The sequence below is a fragment of the Phascolarctos cinereus genome, unplaced genomic scaffold (assembly GCF_003287225.1).
Source record: "Phascolarctos cinereus isolate Bilbo 61053 unplaced genomic scaffold, phaCin_HiC Scaffold_726;HRSCAF=1367, whole genome shotgun sequence".
NCBI lineage: Eukaryota > Metazoa > Chordata > Mammalia > Diprotodontia > Phascolarctidae > Phascolarctos > Phascolarctos cinereus.
Genome location: NW_027556098.1, coordinates 352,633,313 through 352,637,312, shown reverse-complemented (window position 1 = coordinate 352,637,312; position 4,000 = coordinate 352,633,313). Strand labels below are relative to the sequence as shown.

General features: G+C 38.4%; 1 pseudogene; it reads left to right on the top strand.

Moving 5' to 3' along the window:
- Window positions 1–292: 292 nt before the first annotated feature.
- LOC144454393 (uncharacterized) lies at window positions 293–4,000 on the top strand (annotated as a pseudogene).

Genomic DNA, 4,000 nt, shown 5'->3' with positions numbered 1-4,000 from the left:
CAAAGTTGAGGAAAAAAAAGGAAAAAATGATGGCTGTTGAAAGAGCTGTAGGAAAACAAGTGCATTGATGTCCTCTTGGTGGAGCTGTGAATTGGTGTAGTCATTCTGAAAAGGCAATTTAGAATTAGACAAAAAAGTGACTACACTGTGCCTTGCCAGTGATACCACTACTAGGCCTACACTCCCAAAGAAATATTAGAGGAAGAGGTCCTGTATGCACAAAAATATTTATAGTAGCTCTTTTTGCAGTGACAAAGAACTGGAAACCAAAAAGATACCCATCAATTGGAGCATGGCTGAACATATTGTGGTAGGATTGTAATAGAATATTATTGTATTTCAAGAAATGACAAAGGGGGCAGTTTTAGAGAAACCTAGGAAGCCTCATATAAAGTGATAAAGAGTAAAGTGAGCAGAACCAGGAGAATGATTCATGCTGGAACAACATTAGGAAAATGAACAAGTTTGAAAGATTTAAAAACTCTGATCAACTCAATGATCAACTATAATTCCAGAAGGGCAATAATGAAGAAGGCTACCCATCTCCTCCCAAAGAGGTGATGAACTAAATATGTAGAATGAGACACATAGTTTAGGCCATGGCTAATATTGAAATTTTCTTGCTTATGTATATCTAATTTTATTGAGGGTATAGGGTTGAAAGTGGAAAAAATATAAATATTAATCTTTTAAGAAATAAATAAAGGCTTTCTGGCTTAGTACAGTACCTGGTGCATAGTAAGTGCTTAATAAATGCTTTTTGACTATTGCTGACTGACTGACTAGACTGGAAGATGAAACACTTGCCGTTGGATTTCAGTAAAACATTTGAGAAGATCTTTCAGGTTCTCAAGATGGATGGGGCTAGATGACAGTACAGCTTGATGGATTCAGAGCTACATGAATGACTGGAAAAAGAATAGGGAACATGTGTCGATTTCCGTTTGGAATGAGTTTTCCAAGGGAGTGTCCCAAGATGTCCTTGTGCCTGTATTGTTCCATATTATTAATATTAAAGTAAATGTGGGCATTGAAAATGATCAATAACATTTTTATAATTTTTTAAGGTTTGTGAATATTATTATCTCTCATGGCTGAGGAAACTGAGGTTCTGAGAAATTATGATTTTCCTTTTTTTATAAGCTAATAGGTTCCTAAGGTGAAGTTAGAGCCTGGTTTTCCGAACTAAAGACATCATCTCACATTGACTCTGTTGATGGCAAGTTTATGCAAATTGCAATTGACAAAGATCTGGAATGGATAATATACTAGATGATAATTAAAATCCAAAAAGAGCTTGAGAGAATAGAATAATGGTCAAAGACGATTTTCACAGAGATAAATAAAAATTGCTACATTTCAAAAACATCAGCTTTACCAGATGAAGACAGGGAAGATGTTGCTGGACAGCAGTTCATCTGCAAAACGTTTTGGGGGTTTTAATGGACTGCTGTAAGGCCAGTGTGAGTCAACAGTGTGACATGAGAACCAAACCAAACCAAATCAAACAAACAAAAATGGTCACTTGTTCTCAGGCTACATTAATAGAGGTATGTAGTATGCAATAAGGGAGATTATATTCCAACTATATGCTGACTTGCTTACAGCACATGGGGAAAATTGTGTTCCACTCAGGGGAACACATTTTCAGAAAGGATATGGATGAGCCAGTATATGTCCATAGGTGAGCAACCAGAAGGGACTGAATCACCCATCTAAAAAGCACCATTTGAAGGAAATGAGATGTTTAGCCTAGAGAATGAGAGAGGACATATAACTTTTTAACTATTTGAAAGGCTGTCATGGAAAAGAGAAAGGAGACTTACTGTTTGGGCCCCAGATGGCACAACTCTGTAGGGGTAATGGGTAGAAATTACAGAGAGACAGATTTCAGATTGGTGGAAGAAAAGCATCCTAAAAATTGCGATGAATTCAAAGTGAAATGGGCTATCTTAAGATTTTCATGTTTCTCTTTCCTTCACTTCTAGAAGAAACTGGATGATTATTTTGAAGAGAAATCTTATAGTGAATATCGCTCTTCAAGTAAGAATGGACACTGAGGTCCCTTACCACTTTGCAATTCTGAGATTCTTTCCATTTCTGAATCATCTTAAATGTTTGTATTATATTAGGAACCACTGAACATTGTTGAACAGAGGAGTGTCATGGCTAGATATTACATGGTTGGAAATGTACATAACCTAAATGATTTTGGTAATAGTAGATCCTTCATTTAGCCACCAAAATGATTCTCCTAAAGTGCAGGTCCAGCCATGTCACTTCTCTCCTCAATAAACTCCAGGGTCTCCCTACTGCCACCAGGATCAAGTACAGAATCTTCTGTTTGGCATTCAAAGCCTTTCATATCTAGCCCTCTCCTGTCTTTCCAGATGTGTTGTACTTCATTCCTCATCATGTAATCTTTGCTCCAGTAACACCAGTCTTCTTAGTGTTTCACAAACAAAATAGCTCATCTCTCAGCTATGGGCATTTTCTCTAGCTGTCCTCTTTGCCTGGAATGCGAACCCTTTCATCTCTACCTCCTGACTCCCTTTATGTCTCAACTAAAATCCCATTTTCTAAAGGAAGCATTTCCCAACCCCTGTTAGTCCCAGTGCCTTCTCTTACTTAGTTATTTCCTATTTATGCAGTATATAGCCTGTGTGTATATATGTGTTCCTTCATTTTCTCTTCCATTAGACAGTGAGCTCCTTGGGGACAGGGCATGTCTTTTGCCTCTTTTTCATCTCCAGTGCCTTGCACAGAGTCTGGAACAAAGAAGGTACTTAATAAATGTTTATTGACTGCTAACTAGTTATCTCTAGTAAGGATTATTCCAGTGAGTTTCATTGAGGAAGAATCAGGTCTTTTCTAAACTCCTTATCACCCCTTCAGCATAGCACAATTTTCTGAACATAGCAGACACTAAGTACATACATATTGAATTGAATTTTTGAATTGACTCATCTTTTTTTTTCTTTCAAACAATACTGATCATTCTTTCTTGTTTCTATCTGTTCTTCTCAATTCACAGCACCATTCCAGGCTTGGTACACTATTATTGGAGGTCAGAAATTGCCCAGTAAGTTTTACCAAATACCCTGGCAGGAGTTCTTCACTTGGGGTCTGTTAACTTAGTTTAAAATCTATATATATTTCAATATCATCGTTTTCCCTTGTAATCTTCTGTATTTTATTTTATACATTTAAAAACATGATGCTCCTTTTTCTCTCCTTCCTTCTCCCCTCTTTTTTCCTCCCCCCTTTCCTCCCCTACTCCCCCAAGCCCATCCTTTCCTCCATCCTTTCTCCTTCCTCCCTTCCTGGCCTAGATTATGCTGTGGTAGAGACAGCTGAGGAGGCCATGGAGCCCATCAAGATGGACATCACAACACTGTGCCAGGACATGTTCTCCAAAATGGTGAGCTGATAGCCAGCAGCGAGGACTATAAACTTCTAGAAAGTATGAAAAAATTGAGTAGCTTGAAGTATCTAGAAATGAAAGATATTGCAGTAACCATAAGTAGAAACCTAAAGGACTTAAACCAGAAATATACAACTCTTTAGCCTTATCCACATCAGACCTCTTTAACTGAGTAGCAAGTAGCAGCTCTTGAGCAGGCAGCTTACAAGTTGGATGGAAGCAAAGTACAAGAAGTTAGAGAGGTGATGAAAGAATTCTTTAGCACAAAGACTTTAACTACAAGAATGTTTCACAAGAGCTGAAATAAATGGGATGGAACTTATCACTATGCTTCAGTTCCTAAAAGGAAACAGTGCTGCTCATCCAAGGAGGATCCCAGCCCCCGTCTCTGACTGGATGTGTAACTCTGGGTACCCCTTGATGTTTCCTAAACCTGTAGCTCCTGGAAACTCATATTATCATGTACTTCATTGTATGCCCTGGACTAAGGCTCAGAAATCAGGATCAACCCCATCTGGAGCAGACAGAGGAGAGCCTCTCATTTCCCTGTCTCCTCCCTTCTTCCCTCTCCCCTAG